This window comes from Mobula birostris, chromosome 31, assembly GCF_030028105.1.
Source record: "Mobula birostris isolate sMobBir1 chromosome 31, sMobBir1.hap1, whole genome shotgun sequence".
NCBI classification, from domain to species: domain Eukaryota; kingdom Metazoa; phylum Chordata; class Chondrichthyes; order Myliobatiformes; family Myliobatidae; genus Mobula; species Mobula birostris.
In genome coordinates, this window is record NC_092400.1 from 12,216,335 (window position 1) to 12,237,625 (window position 21,291).

Genomic DNA, 21,291 nt, shown 5'->3' on the forward strand with positions numbered 1-21,291 from the left:
CTGAACTATTTCCAAAGGAAAACATGCTTCAAATTAAAAGATTTTATGTTCATCATCATCTTCACTTGCAAAAAAGTTTGCACAGCTTTGACTGTCAGATTGTGCTCTATTGTTTCAACGAACAGTAATAATAATTCAATTCACCAATGCTGCAATATCCAAATTACACTACGTTTCCCGATTCCCAGGTTTGAAATATAAATTGCTGCACTAAAGTCATAGTATTACATTTGACATTGTGCGGCATATGTTTGTGGTTCGATCACATTATAGCAGGGAAAGGTTAAATAAATGAATGATGCTTAAGTTCAAATGTACACATTTATCAGAGTTAAGATCAAGAGAAGGCTTAACTTATCTCATTGTAAAATAACTAGGAAAAATGTTAATTGATTAAATGTTCTCATAAACTACCCCACAGGTAATTGTGTAATGTTTAGTTCAGTTGCAAAATTAACTTTTTGGTTTCATAACAAATTAATGAAAACATTTGACAGCATTGATTATTACATTCAACATGTAAACATTATAATTAAAAACAGTACTTTGTCATTTTCAGGTTTAAAATTATAAATACAGTAAAATGTCTGATTGTCCAAAGATTATTTCTGAATAGCTCCACATGTTGTGACTCTGCCATGTGAACTATTGTACTCTGAGAAAAGTACACCTGCAACTTTTACTTGAATCAATAGCCCATTAAGGAACTACAGGAACACATGGAATGAAACAATATGATTCCAGGGAATGAAGCTCAATTAGCAATACTGGGAGAAAAAGAAATGATCACAACAGACACGGTAATGACCATTTACCAATTCCCAATCAACTAATGAGCTGTATAGTTGGTAGAAATGAAAGCCAGACATTTATACAGTACGTCAGGGTGCCCTGAAGTACGCTGTAGCCAGTAAAATCCTTCTGAAGTGCAGTTACCTTTTATATAGGAAATGCAACAACTAATTTAACTACAAAAAGCTTCCATCTAGGTGATGTGATTCGATGATGCAGATTGAAGACCAAATATTCACTAAAGAATGGAGTTAAATACTTTACGTTCCTTCAAGATAATATCTTGGCATCCTTTGCTTCCATCTGAGAGATCAGATAGTGGCTAAGTTTAACATCGAATGTGAAAGATGATGTCTTCAACATTGCAATTCCGTGTTAGCATTTCATCATGCTGGATTTTTGTGAGGGGCATAAATCTACAACTTTATGACTCAAAGGTATAAGGATGGAGCTATAGCTGCCATACAATGTTAGAAAGTATGTTCACTCCACTACTGAATGTGCAAAATTATTTAATGTTTATTTAGTCTGTTACGTACCCTGTAACTGGGTTGCCAAACCAGCAGAAATGGACTACTAGTTGGAGTCTGGATTACTGGAAACTAATAAAGTTTTATTAAAGAAATAAGTAACACTCTAATCGTAAGGATATAAATGCAACAGGTTAGCAATGATAAAACACCCATGTACACAGAACTAGGGTAATAGGAACCAACCAAGCTCTATCGCAGTCTAGGGGTAAAATGATCAGTCTCAAGTGACGCAGAGTTCAGTTCAGCTTAGTACAGTTCGCAGTAATTGCTGTTGTGCCGTTGGGGTGGGGGGAGAGAGAGAAGAGAGAGGGAGAGGAGAGAGGGAGAGGAGGGAGGGAGAGGGAGAGGGAGAGAGAGAGGAGAGAGGGAGAGGAGAGAGGGAGAGGAGAGAGGGAGAGGAGAGAGGGAGAGGAGAGAGGGAGAGGAGAGAGGGAGAGGAGAGAGGGAGAGGAGAGAGGGAGAGGAGAGAGGGAGAGGAGAGAGGGAGAGGAGAGAGGGAGAGGAGAGAGGGAGAGGAGAGAGGGAGAGGAGAGAGGGAGAGGAGAGAGGGAGAGGAGAGAGGGAGAGGAGAGAGGGAGAGGAGAGAGGGAGAGGAGAGAGGGAGAGGAGAGAGGGAGAGGAGAGAGGGAGAGGAGAGAGGGAGAGGAGAGAGGGAGAGGAGAGAGGGAGAGGGAGAGAGAGAGAGAGAGAGAATGAATGCAAATTTGATTCAAGCAGACCTTTGATGTTCACAGGTGGTTTCGGGCAGACCCTTTTATGTCTTCTGTGGTCACCGACTGTGACCCCTCCGTTCCGGATACGACCGTTCTTCCACGGTGAACCCGGCACCCAGGCAAGGGCGGACACACCCACCAGGTTCCCACCGATCATACCTTTTCACCCTGTCAGTCTATGGTCAGTTCCCTCGAACCAGACCTCCAAATTCCCACCAACTTGTGGGGGCACACCGCTCTTCCAGGGTCTCGTTATCTCGTGATCTCATGGTGTGTGTCGTGCCTTAGCGAACCTATTCTTTTTATCCCCCTGCTGGGGTATCGCCTGTCCATCAAACTTCAAACAGTTCAGGTTCAAAGCAACCGGTCTGTCAATATTCTGAATTGTGTTTTTTTTCTGTTATCTCTCTCCTCTCTCATTAACATTTTGAACATTTCTCCATTTGTCTCCCTTATCTCTCTCATCAGCATCAATCTTCTGATCACAGTTTGTCATCACAAGTCATAGTCATACTTTATTGATCCTGAGGGAAATTGGTTTTTGTTACAGTTGCACCATAAATAATTAAATAGTAATATATAAATTATACCAGGAAATAAGTCCAGGACCAGCCTATTGGCTCAGGGTGTCTGACTCTCCAAGGGAGGAGTTGTAAAGTTTGATGGCCACAGGCAGGAATGACTTCCTATGACGCTCAGTGTTGCATCTTGGTGGAATGAGTCTCTGGCTGAATGTACTCCTGTGCCCAACCAGTCCATTATGTAGTGGATGGGAGACATTGTCCAAGATGGCATGCAACTTGGACAGTACCCTCTTTTCAGACACCACCGTCAGAGAGTTCAGTTCCATCCCCACAACATCACTAGCCTTACGAATGAGTTTGTTGATTCTGTTGGTGTCTGCTACCCTCAGCCTGCTGCCCCAGCACACAACAGCAAATATGATCGCACTGACCACCACAGACTCATAGAACATCCTCAGCATCGTCCGACAGATGTTAAAGGACCTCAGTCTCTTCAGGAAATAGAGACGGCTCTGACCCTTCTTGTAGACAGCCTCCGTGTTGTTTAGAGATACAACACGGTAATAGGCCCTTCTGGTCACCCATTTACACCCATGTGACCAATTAACCTCCTCACCCATATGTGCTTGGAATGTAGGAGGAAACTGGGGTACCCAAAAGATATGCACATGGTCACAGGGAGAATGTACAAACTCCTTACAAACAGCAGAGCAATTGAACCTGGGTTGCTGCCATTGAAGTGGCGTTACACTAACAGCTATGATATCCAAAGGTGGAGTTACCATGGGAACGAGCAAACATAAATAGTATATCAATGGAGTTAAGGATATCAATGAATAATGTAATTTCTATTCACCACCCATCTCATTGTACATTATAGACATAATATGCAAACAAATTACTGAATTGCTTAGTCACCAAGAGAAATTACAACAATAAAAATTCAATAGAAGAACGTTATTAGATTCTGGTACTTTATAGCAAGTGTTAATTATATTTATAGAGTATATATTCACTGATTGAAATTATACCACATATACCATTTTCTTATTGGGCTTGAGCCTTCCTGTTCTTTCTGTTTTCATTCCTCTGATTCAATTATTTGAAAGAGATTAGGCAACACTCAGTTTCATACCAATTAGGCTTTAGCAAAAGGTGCAAAAGCAGAGGGGAACCTGGATGAGTAACAGCTCAACTTGGTAGCAAGGCAGTGTTAGATAAAATCCAAAATAGAAATTAAAACCCTGAGGTCAAGAGCAGTGAGAGATAAAGGGGAAATGGTCCAAATTAAGGATATGGGCTATTCAATGCAACTCCAGGATAGAATTGCCAGAATTTCTCATGGCAAAATGTTTGCCCTTGATCTGCTTTACCAATGACTATCATTCAGAATCAGGTTTATTATCACTGGCATGTGTCGTGAAATTTGTTAACCTCTGAAGTAAGATCAGGACTGAAATTTCTCACTGATCGACTTCTGCATTTGATTTCATTCACAAATCTTCTGATATCAGAATAACTTATGCCAACAGATGGTAGGACCTGGATAATTCTCAGACTTGGACTAATGTTGGATAACTTTGCTGTCACAGTGACTATATGTACCAAGGAGGCGTCTTCATCCAGCTGCTGAAAGTACATCAAGCTCCATAATAACGTGTAAATCTCCCAGCTAACACATCACAGCCCCCTCAGTACCCCCTTGTGCAACTGGATCCTGGATTTCCTCCCCTGCAGAATCCAGGCAGTCTGGATTGATAAAAACATCTCCTCCACAATCTCCATCAGCACAGGAACACCACGGGGATCTGTACTTACCCCCCTGCTCTATTTGCTTTACACCTATGACTGTGTGGCTAAGCACAGCTCCAACACCATACACAAGTTTGGTGATGATGCCACTGTTGAGGGTCATATCAAAGATGGTGATGAATCAGCATACAGGAGGGAGATTGAAAATTTGTCAGTGGTGTAGTAACAACAACCTCTCACTCAATGTCAATAAGACCAAGGAACTGATAGTAGACTTCAGGAGAGGGAGAGCAGAGGTCCAGGAAGGAGCCAGTAATCATCAGAGCATCAGAGGTGGAGAGGGTCAGTGACTTTAAATTCCTGAGGGTCACTATCTGTGATGACCTGTTCTGGACCCATCATATAATCTGCAAAGAAAGCACGACTGTGCCTCTACTTCCTCAGGAGTCTGTAGAGGTTTGGCATGTCATCAAAAACCTTGGCAAGCTTCTATAGATGTGTGGTGGAACATGTGCTGACTGGGTGCATTACAGCCTGGTATGGGAACACCAATGCCTTTGAGTGGAAAATCCTACAAAGTGTAATGGATTGGGCCCAGTACATCATGGGTAAAGCTCTCCCAGCCATTGAGCACATCTACATAAAACACAGCTGTAGAAAAGCAGCATCTATCAAAGATCCTCGCTACCCTGGCCACGCTCTTTTCTCGCTGCTGCCATCAGGTAAAAGGTACAAGAGCCTTAGGACTCGCACCACCAGGTTTAAGAACAGTTACTACCTCCTGACCATCAGGCTCTTGAACAAAAGGGGATAACTTCAGTCATTCTATTTCTGGTGTTTCCACAACCGATGGTCTCACTTTAAGGACTCTTTATCTTGTTATTTCATACTCGTTATGTTTTGCTATTTATTTATATTTACATTTGGACAGTTTGTTGTTCATTGTTTACAGTTACTATTCTATAGATTTACTAAATATGCCCACAGGAAAAAGAATCTCAGGGTCATATGTGGTGACATGTATGTGCTCTGATAATAAATTTTGCTTTGAACTTTGAACAACATCTTGCTATTCCTTCACTGCTTCTGACTTCTCAGAGTGTTTTCCCAGCTTACAACCATTGCATTAGGCTTTGAGGTGAGCTTCCATCATCATACCAGCTCCTTTGCTATGGCCAATTGCTTTCTCCTCTGTCACTGCTCATTGCCACTGAAGCAGTCACATCTGTCTTTGATACTTCCAGTTTTTTCTGGCTGGTCTCCCATTTTTCTACCAACCCATGTTTAAAAGATTTGCTGCATGTGACTCACACAAAATTACAGTGTTGTGTAATGACTGGCTGTCCAACAAGTTTCAGGATTTGCATCTTTGCTTCCAAATATTTCCAAAGCCTCCCCGCGCCCCCCCCCAAAAAAATCTTTCCACAACTCTATTTCCAGAATTGTTCCACCTCATGGTCGGCTGGAGATATTAGGAAAATTAATCCATAATAGTTTCTGAAGTGTTTCTTGGAATGGTCAAAAATTATGGAGAGAGAAAAGCAAAGGGCAGCACATTCGTTCAGTAATTAGTGTGACTGCCTCATGTTTCAGCAACACAAGCTCAGTTTTGAACTCCAGTGCTGTCCATGTGGAGTTTCAGCTTTCTTCCTGTGACTTTGTGAACTTGCTCAGGTTGTTTCAGTTTTCTCCCACATCCTAAGGACAGGCTGATCAGTAGGTCAGTCATCCTTCATAAATTACTGATTCTATACATGGGGGGGTAGGAGAGGTAGGGGGCATAGCATGTGCAAGAGAATAGGTTAAAAAGATAATAATTAGGGACAGAGATTGAGTAGAGGGCTCTCAGCCAAATAGTCACCTTCCATCTCATAAGAAAAGTATGAATAAATAGGCCAGGTTGTTGCATTCTTGACCTGTGTCCTATCAGTGTTTTCTGTGCTGGCCTCATGGTTGCACCAAGCTTTTGCAAGGACCCTAATGCAGAACCAGTGTCATCGCCTCAGCCCTTCCACAATGCACAGCAGGTGGCAATTGGCAGCCGGGCTGCAGGCAGAGGGAACTAATGTCCCATCCTCAAATCTTCCAAATAGCTTTCTGACACCATGTGATGTCAAATATCTTTCTACTGTTTGCAAGTGTATTTGAGAAAAGCATGAATTTATTTTTAACAACAATATTAAAAGCTTCCTTTTGTACTTCCCTTGAAATTTCATGATTTGAACTGGTTATGCATAATAAAATCACAACATACCTGGAACTTGCCCAATTTAAAACATCAAATCTGGAAACTTGTAAGATTAAAATTAGGAATGTCAGAGCTACAATACCACCTTGGGAAATACAAGCAGCAATTGCCAACTGCACCGAAGACGGGAAGAACAGACAAGTCAGACTAACTATGTTACTCTTCAAAAGACCTTGTGACTATCTGATGGGCTGAATGGTCTTCTCCCTTGCTGCCATGTTCTGTGAATCTTCTGAATTCCATGACAGCAAAGTTACCTACACTAATACATTTTGTTTGCCGTAGAATGTTTTCGGCAAACCAAGGTATTTCTTTCCATTGATGCCCATTGCCCAGCCTGATCTTTATCCAAACCCAGTTTCTTAGCCTACACCAGTGTTTCCCAACCCTTTTTATACTATTGACCAATACCATTAAGCAAGGGGTCTGCAGACCCAATGGGAACTGCTGGCCTGGGCTAATTTGACCTACTAAATTGCAGCAGTTTACAACAGTTTACAAAAATACACCAGATCTTTAAAATCCATTCCACACCAAGTTCAGACTGAACCTTCACTCACCACATTCTTAGATGTAACAAAAGCCTCATTATTTATAATATTGAAGGTTAAGTCTTAGCCCTCCCACAAGTATAACGGGGACCGGACTTCCAGAACTGATACTGTAACACCAGTTGCAGAAGACTACAACTTCCACAATTACAATAACATAGGGAGCACAGTGTAATTTTATTCATCAATAAATAAAATGTATTGTAACTAATATAAACATGTGTTGGTGTCTTGTATCAGATTTTGGAAAGGAAAAGAATTAATTTTAACTCAAATATTCAGTTTGCACAGTATCTGGATGTGATGTTCAAAAATAGCACCACATATTGATAGTCAACAAAAATATCGCCCTAGGACTGCCAGATGTAAGCATCATTTTGATGGTGAAATTGGCCCATGTGAACAGATTGTGTGAATGCTCAGAATAGAGGTGCGCAAGTCAAGATGAAATTTGTAAAAATGCATCTCTTGGTCATTCCTACAGCTTACCTCACAATATGCAGAGAAAATGTCACGCTTTAAGTCAGAGATTCCAAACCCTTTTTATGTCACGAATCCCTACCATTAACTGTGGACCCCAGGTTGGGAACCCCGCTTCAGGTGAACAAATGGTAGTAGTCTAATCAGCTGATGATCTCACTTATTTATAGGAAAGTTATGTGGTCAAATAAAAATGATGCACTTTCCTGCTTTTAACCCAGCATCATTATCAAACACTCACAGTTCACATGAAGTTCACATCTCAATTAGAAGTGAACCTTGACAATTTTCATTTCCCGCACTACTTAGAATTGCTAATTAAATGCAAATTAATTATAAATGACAAGTAATCTGCTTTTTTTAAAAACTTTATCCAATAAGGCTACAAGCAGTGCAAGCTATTTTTTTTTAATTTTAAAAAAATGCTACCAAAATTGGAGAAGCTAAATTTTTAATCTAGAATATTTGAAATAAAAGTCAAAAGATGCAATGATTTTCCTGAAGATACAAGCACACCTGATTCCAAATTGAAGGAGTGAAAATTCATGAATGCATGTATAAATTCCATTCAATTCCAATTGTATTAAATACAGGAACTGTTTTCCATCTCACCTCCCCCACACATTTTTGATTTATATCTCAGGAGACTTTTCTCCAACAATTTAATCTGTATTTTATAACTGGAAACTCTTCAGGTATATGGTGTTCCTGCAACAAAATTACGATTATCTATTATTAAGCTATACAGTAATTATTATTGGCACTTTAAGCAGTGACGGAAATCTTTAAAAGTGCAACATTATCATTAATGCTTAATAAAAAAGGAAACACATTAATTTACTTGTCAACTTTGAACCAGAATTTTAATGTCATAATTAATTCATCTACAAATTGAACTACAGTGTCTGTGGAATCACAACAAATAAAAAAGAGAAAGCAAAATAACCAGCGAGCGATTGTTTTATTCATTGGCAACACTCCTCCTAGGACTCGTAAGTGTGTGGCTTTTATTGTTGAATATCCCTTTAAGAGCTGGCTACAGAGATTATACATGCTGTTTAAAATGCCAGGAATAGTGGATACTCACAATAGATCATCTGGGAACACTGATAGTGTTGTTATCCTGCATTACACAGAGAAATACAGGATAATTTTGTATCCTGTATAAAACTGCTACAGGATACAATTTGGCTATTGAAGATTTAAATCTTTATGTGACTTCCACAATGTTAAGTGTCATAGCAAACTATGCCTTAAAAAGAGACAGTAATTCAATTTCGATCCCATTTCCTATAGTCCTTTCATGAAGTACATTACTGTAAATATGAACTGCAAATAAGATTAAGCATAATTCAAAGGGCCCTAATTTCCCAACATTCTCTGTGGAAGCTTACAAAAGGCCGGTTTTGCAAGGTACAGACAGTGTAGAGTCAAAAGTAAAAGTAAATGAAGGCATAAAGCAATGGAGTCAAAACTAAAGTAATTTCAATAATACCCTACACATTAAAAGCTGATAAAGCCATTGCACACTAAATATATAGTGTGTGTGTTGTTTTATTTTATCACAACACTAATAAATTGTGCATGTTAACAATAACTGTACTCCTTTAAATAAACAAGAGAATTTCTTTGTATTGCAATTACATTAAATGAATATTTAAACAATTAGCATTCCTAACAGTGAGAAATTAAACAAAATAACTGATTTAAAGGATAATCAAAAATCTTAAATATTGCAAAATTACATGAAGAATCTGGCAAAACTGCTAAACTGACCAATTCAAAGTTCAGGCAACACACATCAAAGTTGCTGGTGAACGCAGCAGGCCAGGCAGCATCTGTAGGAAGGGTCTTCGAAGGGTCTCGGCCTGAAACGTCGACTGCACCTCTTCCTACAGATGCTGCCCGGTCTGCTGCGTTCACCAGCAACTTTGATGTGTGTTGCTTGAATTTCCAGCATCTGCAGTATTTCTGTTGTTTGAATTCAAAGTTCAGAGTATATTTGTTATCGAAGTACATATATGTCACCATATGCAATCCTGAGATTTGTTTTCTGCAGGCTTTTATAGTAACACAAGGAAACACAATAGAATCAATGGGAAGAGCACAACAAAGGAGGACAAACAACAAGGCAACAAACAGTGGAAATACAAACAAGAAAAAAAACACAAAGCAATAATAGTAAATAAATAAGAAATAAATATTGAGAAAATAAGCTGAGAGTCCTTGAAAGTGAGCCACAGGTTGTGGAATTAGTTCAGTGCTGGGGTTAGTGAGGTTGACTAAAGTTATCTCCTTAAGAGCCTAATGGTTGAGGGGTAATGGTTGCCCCTGAACCTTGTAGTGTGGGATCTCAGGCTCTTGTACCTCTTTTCTGATAGCAGCAGTAAGAAGAGAGCATGGCCTAGATGATGGGGTTGGGGGGGGGGGTCCTTGATAATAGATGTTGCTTTCCTGCAACAGTGCTCCTTGTAGATCTGATCAGTGGTGGGGAGGACTTTACCTGTGATGGAGGAGGCCGTATCCACTACTTCTGTAGGCCTTTCCCTTCAAGGGCATTGGTGTTTCCATACCAAGCCATGACGCAACCAGTCAATATTCTCTCCACTGCACATCTATAGAAGTTTGTCAAAGTTTTTGATGACATGCTGAATCTTCGCAAACTTCTAAGGAAGTGGACGTGCTGCCGTGCCTTCTTTGTAATTAAAGTTACATGCTGGAGCCAGGACAAATTCTTTGAAATGGTAGCACCAAGGAATTTAAAGCCGTTGATTCTTTCCACCTCTGATCCCCTGATAAGAGCTAACTCAATGACCTTCTGTTTCCTCCTCCTGTAGTCAATAATCAGCTCTTTGGTTTTGCTGACATTGAGTAAGAGGTTGTTTTTGTGTCACCATTCAGCCAGATTTTCAATCTCCCTCCTATATGTTGATTTCTCACCACCTGTGATCCGGCCAACACGTAGGGTCATCAGCAAACTTAAATATGGCATTGGAGCTGTACTTAGCCTCATAGTCATAAGTATTTAGCGAGTAGAGCAGGCTCACAGTCTTGTGGTGCACCTGTGCTGATGGAGATGATGGAGGAGATGTTGTTGTCAATCCAAACTGACTGGGGTCTGCAAGTGAGGAAATCAAGGATCCATTTGCAGAAGGAGGCATTGAGGTTTAAGTCTTGGAGCATATTGATTAGTTTTGAGGGGATGATCGTGTTAAATGCAGAGCTGTTGTGGTCAATGAAGAAAATCTTAATTTATGCATTATCATTGTTCAGATGTTCCAGAGTTGAAGAGCCAATAAAATAACATCTGTTGTTGACCTGTTCTGACAGTGGCAAACTGGAGTGGATCCAAGTTACACCCCAGGCAGGAGTTGATATGTTTCATCATCATCTTCTCAAAGGACTTCATCAAAGGATGTAACTGCTACTGAACGAACTTTGCTACATGTGGACATCTTCAAATGAGCTATTTGATTTTCCAGTGAAAATATTTATATTGACCATCATGTTAAAACTCAAGCTATTTATTAATTACATTTTTAAAATTCACTTTAAAAACTTCCCATTGAATGAAGTATTAATGTGCACATCTGGGATGTCAAAGACCAGGGAACCTGAATAAGTTTAGCTCTGAGTTGAAGCAACAGTTTGAGTGTTGAGTGTCAGTTTCTTTTGCTAGTCAGCTTGGTTAACATTTGATATAGCGTTAGGACCTTCTGCAGTTCTTATCCGACTATAAATATTCTTGACCGTACCCTCATGTTGAGGTTGAATGTGTGTTTTTTATTATTCTCTTTTTCTTTTGACTCATGAACACAAAGCCCGAACTTTGTGATAAATGCTGTCCCGTACTTTTACACATTTATCAGGTGCATGTAGGTGAATATATCAAACAATTGCAAATTACTCATTGGTATGCTCCCAACACAAATGTAGTTGTTTGACATGTACTAGAAGACGGTTATTTGAAATGATAAGCCTGTCATATCATACATTTAAACTACTAATGTACTTTTGCAATTATGTAAAATATGACAACTCTTCATCTTTACTTATAATGAAACTAAGAAATGTACCATGAAGAACTCACATTCTTCATTTTATGTTTTATGTTATTATGTAACATTTACATAAAAAAGAGAAAATTTTTTTCACAGGTGTTGTAGAACAGAAACTATATGTCCAATACTAAAAGAGTAGAGACCATTTGGTATTCAAAATGATTATGGATGGTGTATCACTTCCAGAACAGAAATCAGAACTTTTCAAGATCCTTCACTTGCTTCAATCTCAACTTTTCACACTCAAGTTCAAATTTATTTTCATTCAACCATTAATATGTGTATGACCAAATGAAATGATGTTCCTCCGGACCAAGATATCAACATAGTACATAAAGTATTATTATCACAAAAAATTAACAGATAATAACATACATTTCAGAATAAGGTCCATTTATGACACAAGTTAAAAAATAGACAGTGTAATGCTACCAGCACTTAATTCATGATGAAACCTGGGTAGTGGCAGGGAGTTCAGTAGTCTCACATGGGGAATAAGATGCTTTCCATCATAACAGTACTTGTCCTAATGTTATGTTAAAGGTTCAAAGAGAGTGTGGGATGGATGGGAGGAATTCTTAACAATACTAAGGACCCTGTATATGTAGCGCTCCTGGTAATTATCTCAGATGGGTGGAAGTGAGACCCTACTGATCCTCTCAGCTGTCCTTGCAATTTCATTCAGAATTATGATATTTCAATGAGTAAATTAGATCACATAATGACTTTCATCAAGTACTTCAGATTTTAAGACTTCAGATGCATAGATCTATTTAATATACATTTACTTTCAGGCTTATTCTCAGGGAATATCCATATTGTCTCCAGTTCCACAAATCAGGGGTGTTTTAAAAGCAATTTTAAATTTTATATTTTAAGCTGATTGTTTCTCCATAATACCAAGGGTGACTTTCTTCCTTAAAATAGACAATGCATATTGTCCTCCTCTCACTTTCCAAAAACATACATTTTATTCTTTCTTATTCCATGTCCAGGGGTTGGTTGCATCTTGAACCCCTGTGGTAGGTGAAGGGAAGCTATTCCCAGACCAGGATTTTAACCAACTGATGAAAAGGGAATGGTGGTAAATTTCTAAATTGGAATGGTACATAACTTGAAGGAAAACTTGCAGGTGGTGGTGTTCTGTTACACCTGCCAACCTTGTTCTTGAGTAAATGGCAAAGGTCATGTGTTTAGGAGGTGGTATTGAAGAATTGTTGGCAGATTTCTGTAGTGAATTTAGTAGATGATGAAGACGACAGACAAAATTCTGGATTGAAAATAAATCCAAGTTTCAAGCAGGCGGATATCAAAGGTGCATGACAGATTGAACGCCCTTACAAGTATTCGAGAAATAGGAAATAAGCAAGTCTGAGCTATTTCTTTTTAAACATCTTATGTGTTTGCAGTGTTAACTATTTGATTATACAGTATCGAGAAATGACAGGGTATGCATGAACTATTCTGAAACTGAGATTTTGTTCACCATATGGATTTTAGGGAACATGGGATTGTCATATGAGGAAATACTAAACAGACTGTGTCTCTATTCTCTTGTTTTGCAGAATTAGAGGTTTCACTTGTGAGAAAGTCATGAACAAGGTGGCGCCAGCCATTTACAACTGAGGTGTGTAGCAATTTCCTCTCTCAGGGAGTACTGAATCTTTGTGATTATCTGCTCTTAAGGGTGATGGTGGCCCAATCATTAGCCACTGAATGTATTTACTTTATTAGGTGCACCTGCACACCTGCTCGTTAATGCAAATATCTAATCAGCCAATCACATGGCAGCAACTCAAATGCATAAAAGCATGCAGACATGGTCAAAAGATTCAGTTGCTGTTCAGGACAATCATCAGAATGGGGAAGAAATGTGATCTGAGTAAATTTGACCATGAAATGATTGTTGGTGTCAGATGGGGTGGTATGATTATCGCAGAAACTGTGAATCTCCTGGGACTTTCATGCAGAACAGTGGGGTAAAAACAAAAACATCCAGTGAGCAAGAGTTCTGTCGGTGAAAACACGTTGTTAGTGAGAGGTCAGAGGAGAATGGCCAGATTGGTTCAAGGAAGATAACAGTAACTCAAATAACCATTGGTTACAACAGTAGTGTTACAACAGAAGAGCATTTCTGAATACACAGCACATTGAACTTTGAAGTGGATGGGCTACACCAGCACGAAACCATGAACATACATTCAGTAGCCACTTTATTAGGTTCAGGAGGTACCTAATAAAGTTGCAGTGAGTGCATATTTAAGATGGATATAAATAGATATTTGAAAAATCAAAGAACACTGGCAGGTCAAAGCCAGCTTAGGTCAGCCAGCATTAATTGAGTATCGGAAAAGGTTTGAGAAGCCTGGTGATCTACTCCTGCTCCTGTTTCCTTGTGTTCCTGAGTGATTTCATGGCTATGTACAAAATCGTTACAGGGTTCGATAGATATTCCCTCTGGCTGGGATACTTGGAAGCAGAGCTCACAACCCCAAAATAAGGAGTTAGCCAATCAATACAGCTGAGAACAAAATTAGTCACCAAAAATACGTCGTATGTTTGGAATTATCTACTCAAAATAATTGCTACTGACTATACTCACGTCAAATTAATAGATTTTTTTGATATTATGAGAATCAATGGATTATGGGGATAAGTTTGGGAAAAAGGCACTGAAGTAAAAGATCCACCATGATCTTATTCAATGATGGGGGAAGCACAAGGGACCAAGTGGCCTTCGCCTGCTTCTATTTTCTCCCTTCTTTTGTTTTCATCAGCAACTTGTCTGGTTGCTTTCTTCTTGTCTATTAGTTTAGTTTTAGTGCATCAAATTTTCAAAAATACTAAGTTGTTATATTGCTTTTTATAGATGGTTATTGAAAATGATGGTTTCATACACAGTTCAAAGTTCAAAGTAATTTTTATTATCAAAGTACATATATGTCAACATATACAACCCTGAGATTCATTTTCTTGCGGGCATACTCAAAAAATCTATAGAATAATCATAACAGAATCAACGAAAGACTGCCCAACTGCAATGTTCAACTACAGTGTGCAGAAGACAAAAAACTGTGCAAATACAAAAAGAATAAATAATAATAATAATAAATAAATAAGCAATAAACATCGAGAACATGAGATGAAGAGTTCTTGAAAGTGAGTCCTTGGTTGTGGGAGTAGTTCAAGAATGGAGCAACTGAAGTTGAGTTTAACAGGTTAACAAGTTACTAGGTGAAGGGTAGTAACTGTTTGTGAACCTGGTGGTGTGAGTCCTGAGGCTCCAGTACCTTCTTCCTGATGGTAGCAGGGGTCCCTGATGATGGATACGGCTGTCCTGCACAGTGTTTCATGTATATGGGCTCAATAGTTTGGAGGGTTTTACCCATGATGGACTGGGCCATTGTCGCTTTTTTTTGTAAGATTTTCCATTCAGGTACATTGGTGTTTCCATACCAGGTGTGATGCAGCCAGTCAATATACTATCCACCACACATCTATAGACATTTGTTGCTTAAAACAAGAAAACATATTTACATCAAGCCCACTCCCATGCTCAATTTACCCACTTATCCTAATTTCATGTACCTCTGCTGTTCCCAGAATTTAATATTCCTCCATATGCATGATTAGTCAATTTTTAAACACTAATGTAGGCTCGATTTCAATTGCTATCTCTGATAATGCATTGCACAGATCTCTGCATAAAACCAATGTCTCTATTCTCTCTGCTAATTCTTTTACATTAGCAACATCAATGTTGCCTTTTTCTGTATTATTCATTGACTGGATACAACCTGCACATTCTTAATCTGATTTTATTTAGTTATAATTAAGCCTGTATTATGTCTTCAATATGTCTATATTTTTTAAGGCTCAGATTTTCAAGTCTAGTCTCACATTTGTTCTTCCTCAAACAGGGAACACCCTAGAGAATCTGTGCTCCATCTAAAACGTCTTTTTACAATACCGAATCCAAATTTCTTTTCCTCCATGTGGAATTACTAACATTTCATTCAAAGGATACTATTCTAAGTTGACAAGAAGCCTTGTAGATTTTGCAACATACCCCAATATTTTGTTAGCTTTCTCAAGCTTGTAAACATGAACCCTAAATCCCACTTCTCTTCCATATGACTCCCCCTTCCCATTTTTAACTAGTATACACCTTTTGACCAACACTGCACTGTAGAAAAGAAAAAAAATCCTCCTTCCATTTTAAATAGCCAAACTTTAATCATGATTAGGTCAAACTCAAATGAACAAGTAACTGTATGAACCGGTGCAATGAAAAACTTAACTTGCAGCAGATCATAGGCATCATTAAAGCAACATTTACAAGAGAAAATATTATCTGAACATAAATTAAACACACTTTTTACAGGAAAGAACATAATTAGAACAAGTCTATTTTAGTGATCTAACTGGTCATAGTGATCCCCTAGTTCAAGGGTCCTCAATCTTTTTTGCAACGCGGACCAGTTTATTATTGACAATACACTTGCAAACCAGCCGAACCGGTGGGGGGGGGGGGGGGGGGTAGGGTTGTCAACGGACAAAAGTAGCAGTCAAATACGTTGTGTTTACCCCGAGAAAGACTACAATGACCATGAAGCCTTGTGCGGGCATGAGTGAGCATGCATGACCTGCACATGTGTGTACCTGCCAATTTTTTTCTACAAATCGTTTTTGGCGATTCTGCACGGGGGGTGGGGGGTGTTGATCACAACCGGAATATAGGTGATAAGCGGCTAATACACTCAGTTTCGTTTCTAAAAGGGTTTATCTAACGAATTTAATATTAAACACACAGCGCATATTTCCCTCGCATGAGTATAGTGTGATAAGTCAATTATCAGGGGAGGACAGGGGAGCTTAAAGTAAGTGTTGAATGAACTTCCGGTAGAAGTGGTAGAGGCAGGTTCGATATTATCATTTAAAGAAAAATTGGATAGGTATATGGACAGGAAAGGAATGGAGGGTTATGGGCTGAGTGCAGGTCAGTGGGACTAGGTGAGAGTAGCATTCGGCATGGAGTAGAAGGGCAGAGGTGGCCTGTTTCCGTGCTGTAATTGTTATATGGTTATATAAGTCACTTATAAGTCAATAGCATCATAACGTTTTAAGTAACGTTTGGATATTAAACACACAGCACATATTTTCCCCGTATGAACATATAAAATCATTGCAACACACCAATATCGCTGAATCAGTGGGAGCCCTGTGCTTGTTTCCCTGCAACAAGACGGTGCCATCGAGGGGTGATGGGAGACAGCGATACTCGAAGGGGGTTCCTTATGTCCAGTCTATTCCGCAATTTCGTTTTCGTTGCACTCATTGCAGAGATATGTTGGAAATGGAAGCAATGCTTTCAGTACTTTCGTGGCTATCTCAGGATATTTAGCCTCGACTTTAATCCAGAATGCCGGCAGAGATGTTATTTCAAACATACTTTTCAGCCCGCCGTCATTTGCAAGCTCGAGGAGTTGATCTCCTTCCCACGCTGACATGGATGACGCATGCGTAATGACCTTGCATGCGTTCAAGCTCAACAGTGCGTGACAGGGAATGAGGAAAGGTGCAGTTGACTCCTATCGCCAAATCATATCGGTTCCTCGCAGCCCGGTAGCACATGCTTTGCAGCCTGGTACCGGTCCATGGCCTGGTGGTTGGGGACCGCTGCCCTAGTTGTAATGTCTGTCTTGTCATGCATGAGATATCTCACAAATCATACATATAGACATACTGTTCTCAATCTTTTTTTTTTTTTTTTTGAGAGCAAAGCATTCTTAATCCAAGAAAAAAACTGAGTGAAACACACCACTGGGCAAAATAAGCAACTGAATCTCTGTCCTGCATACTAAGTAGAATCTCTAACAAGCTTCCCTCGATGAACTGCTTGTTTTCTCCTAGTGCCTTGTACAAGAATCCAATAATAGGGATCTGCATTTCCCCTACTCATTTTTGATAAAGTTCACAAAGAATTCCCAGAATAAATATTCTATAATCTTTGATAAACACCTGTTAGATTGGTCCCAGAAAGCCTTCTGATTAGCTTTTGTTGTCCTCTCCATAGCTTTAAATGGCATGTAAATATGAACTGGTGAGCACATCTTGAAGTACCACATGAAACCAAAATCTCCACAGTATTTCCTCACAAGCAGCTGAAAAGGAATTGAGACCAGCTCTTGACATTAGAATTCTGCCTGAGCTCATTAATGAATGGTAACAGGCACCTCCAGGAATAGCCCCAAGGTAGCCATTTTTTTCCCAAATTTACATCTTGCAGGAAACATGGTTACAGCAACTGTTTCACCTCCAGACCCCAGATAGGCCACCTTGGAGGACTGTTGGCACCCAAGCACATTTTCACAAAAATTACCTCCCCTAAAATTCATGTCTTTGATGGGCAGCTGGCTTACAGAGCCAAAGGTTGTTTGAAGTTTAATGGCAAAACTGACTCAGACATATGGATAAGTTCAATGGCTTGCTTTGTCTAAAAATTAATTAAATTTTATGCCTTTCTTTTTAGAAAAACTGCTACTTTTATACAGAGCCCTGATGCTGAAGCATCTTTGGAATTCAAATCTGGTGGACATGTTGCTTTAAATCAATTTCTTTAAATAGATTTATTGTAGCTTATCCTGAAATAATTCATGGTTGACAATTGGCTTTAACATGCATGTGTTTTTTTTTGTAAGTACATTTTGATTGGTTAATGTAAGTGTTTCCAGAATATCTTGTTTTATATCGGTGAAGAATAAGAACCAATAAAAGCTCTTCTTCCTTTGCTGGGATGTTAAAGGTATGCAAGTACAAATCTGAAACTTTTCTGTGCTTATATTACTCCACATAAAGGAGTAATGCAGTGTTAATATAATACAAAATCAGTACATGTTTATAGTAGATTATAGATATTTAGTCTATTCTACAAATCATTTTCTAAACTATTCTTTTTCCCCTCTGTCTTTTCTAATGCCACACATTCAAACATTATATCAATGATGGAGCCATGAAAGTTGGAGTTCTTTCTCCATTAATATCTGCAAGTCTGTATCAGCTAACATAAGATGCAATGACAAAGAAAGGTAACAACCCTCTTGGCATTTAGCTAAGTCAATGGGGGAGAAAAGCCCACCACTGATTCTTAAGGCAGCTGTTCAACAAGCTGCTGGTGTTTTCAATCATGATGCCTCCAGTGCTACATAATATTAAATAATATACTAAGTATTATACAAGTATGAATAATATACTTGACATATAATCAGTTATTTGTTAAATTATACCTGTTTGCGAAAGAAGTTGACAGGGAAAGAAGTATGTGTTCTTTCACTAAATATTCAAGCACGTTTGGGTCACGTAGATGTAAAATTTATCTGAAATAAAGTAACTTTCTGCATTTAGTAATATTGGTCAAATAGAAGGGAACTTCTCATGAGCTGACTGCTTTTCTATTTCCTGAATGAAAAGTGGATGCCGCAGTAGTTTCCTCCTGTTTGCAGCAGTAGAGCTCAATACTATCCCCTATATATTCCTGCTGTAATATACATCCAAGATTTTCTTGTCACCTCGCACTGATGAAAGCATTCTGTAATACTCGCTTTTATTCATCTTTGCTGTATAGGCATAAGTGCTAAGTGCTTAAAATATTTGTCAATGAATAATGTTAACTTCAGTAGAATCTGGGAAATGCTTCTCTAAAACTTCCAAATTTTCAGTACTGAATTTTTTTTCTTAAGGTTTTGAATAGGAAAGATTTCAACAACAAGTGACTTATAAAGCAAATCAAAGATTGTTATTGTGCCTTTTAGGAACATCCAGAATGGTAATATTGCTCAATTTATATGGGTGTTCTGCTCTTATTCTAATGTTTCATGGATAAATATGTCTGTTGGATCCTACTCACCAATTGCACCATTAATTAACAGAACTGAAATGGAAGTGAAGTTAGTTCAATCAAAATAAAGCAACAGAAATGTAATCTGGAGTAATTAATTGATATCCAGTTTTCAAGTATAAAAGCTTTTAACATATGTGTTAAGGATTGTTTTTCCAATCCATACACACATAACCATACAAATTCAGAAGTCGTTATCTTTTTCCACTGAGGTCATGGGTTAAGGGTGAAAGGTGAAAGATTTAAGGGAAAAATGAGGGGAAACTTCTTCACTCAGAGGGTCGTGAGAGCATGGAATGAGCTGCCAGCACAAGTGAGGCATGTGAGCTCCATTTCAATGTTTAAGAGAAGTTTGAATAAATATATTTATGAATGGCTATGGTCCCGGTGCAGGCCAATGGTTCAAAGCAGATTAGATGGACTGAAGAGCCTGTTTCAGTGCTGTACTTTTGTATGACTCTATGTTGTACAGGAAAGAAGGAGTTAAAGATATGAAGGACCTTAAAATCTAAGAATAACACTGCCTAAGAAATTGTTCAGTTTACCAGAAGCAATTAATGGAAAACAGATTAATGAACAACTGAATGAAAAACATATTGGAGAAAAATGCTATTGTTAATAGAATGCAGCCTTTTGCAACAAATAACGTCCCAAAATGAAAGCCCTGGAGACCAATAAAAAATCTCCAAGTCAAAATCCAATTTTTAGAAACATTGGACTTCAGTATTCTGCTGCAACACTGTCTGGACTTTCCATAGTGAGAATGTTACCTGACTAGATAAATAACAAGGGTCAGTCCTGCATAATGGAGAGCATCTCTAAAGAATAAAATTGCCTTGATCCACACAGAAATAAAACTTTATATATAGGCAAGATCTAAATTTATGTTCTGGGCAGAAACTGTTACTTTTTCCTCACTTTCTCTTGCTTTAGCACAAGCATAGGATTATCTCTGGTGGTGCATTAATTGCTGGCTTCAAGATGCAGTTCACTGCAAATCAGTCAAGCCAAGATGGTTTAAGTTTATGTATTCAGAACTGTAACATACTGTAGTTCTTTCATTGAAAGGGCTTCACTTCTGGCATATGGCAATTATGCAAATTGTGTTACTTTGAGCTGCAGATTTCTAAGTTTGCTATCTTATGAAAGAGTTTTTCCAAATATTGTATCATTTTATCTAGAAATCACATCTAAGTAGTTAAAAAGATGCATACTTTATTTACTTTATTTACAATGTATGTATGAATTTAGATATGCGCTAAAGTGAAAACAACGTAAATGAAACAACTTCTTTGTTATTCAGGTTTCTGTATATTGAATATTAAAGAGGAATTGCAATGGATCACCACAGAAGCTATTTATCTCACTTATGAAAATTATTCTCTTTTGTTCAGAAGTACCTTATTTCTAAAATATCCTACTTCTAAGTGTCTTGCAAACCTTCAAGTATATGCCATGGCATTTATAACAGCCAACTATGTACTTTATAATAGCTTATATAGAGTGAAGTATGAAACATATTGCTTCTTCATCCCTTCCATATTACAAATACAGTCTGCTTGTGTTAAACACCACTGTCATGTTCTTTCCCACAGCCAAAAAGTGAAATATATGTCTCCAATCTGTTAGGGTTACTACAATCCATGTGTAGAAATCTGGCATGTAATATTCTTCCCTGGAAATGTTTGAGAAACAGTTATTTGCAAGTAGTTCATATTTCTCATCCATTGTTAATCTTGA

At 38.5% G+C, this 21,291-nt stretch overlaps 1 long non-coding RNA gene across 1 annotated transcript in view; it reads left to right on the top strand.

Annotated features, from left to right (window-relative positions):
* Positions 1-20,733, top strand: part of LOC140190784 (uncharacterized) — a 47,157-nt gene extending 26,424 nt beyond the window's left edge. The window contains exons 3-4 of the long non-coding RNA XR_011883685.1: positions 13,220-13,281; positions 18,187-20,733. This is a non-coding gene — a long non-coding RNA (uncharacterized lncRNA). The remainder of the gene's footprint in view (positions 1-13,219; positions 13,282-18,186) is intronic.
* The last annotated feature ends 558 nt before the right edge of the window (positions 20,734-21,291 follow it).